Source organism: Myotis davidii, unplaced genomic scaffold (genome assembly GCF_000327345.1).
Source record: "Myotis davidii unplaced genomic scaffold, ASM32734v1 scaffold758, whole genome shotgun sequence".
NCBI lineage: Eukaryota > Metazoa > Chordata > Mammalia > Chiroptera > Vespertilionidae > Myotis > Myotis davidii.
The window spans coordinates 84,625-85,387 of record NW_006288951.1 but is presented as its reverse complement, the minus strand read 5'-3'; positions in this window follow the sequence as shown (position 1 = coordinate 85,387).

Below are 763 nucleotides of genomic sequence, written 5' to 3'. Positions count from 1 at the left end.
GCAGGCTCACTTCCCAGGGTGCTGGCCGGGCCTCTAGTTATAATATAAACCTTATAACATCCTGGTGTTGTATTATTGTCTGTATTTTACAGTTGAGGAAACTGAAGCTCAGAGAAATTAAGTAACCTGTCCAAAGTTACACCGTTACTAAGGGGCAAAGGTAGCATTCAAACCAAGGGGCTCTAGCTCTGGAATGCATACTCTTTTTTAAAAAATATATAATTTTATTGATTTCAGAGAAGAAGGGAGAGGGAGAGAGAGAAACATCAATGATGAGAGAGAATTATTGATTGGCGCTTCCTGCATGCCCCACACTGGAGATCAAACCCAGGCATGTGCCCAGACCGAGAATCGAACCATGACCTCCTGGTTCATAGATCAACGCTCAACCACTGAGACATGCTGGCCAGGCTAGAATGCATACTCTTAAACCACAGGATATGAACTTTGTTTCTGCCCAAATCTTTGGGGCTAAAACTTTCTGTTTCAACTCCACCTGTGGGCCTAGCACCCACGCAGCATCCTTTGTTTCTTTCTGCCTTGTTGCTAAGATGTGATCAGACACTCTAGGGCAGTGGTTCTCAACCTTCCTAATGCCATGACCCTTTAATACAGTTCCTCATGTTGTGACCCCCAACCATAAAATTATTTTCGTTGCTTCTTCATAACTGTAATTTTGCTAGTATTATGAATCGTAATGTAAATATCTGATATGCAGGATATATTTTCATTGTTACAAATTGAACATAATTAAAGCATAGTG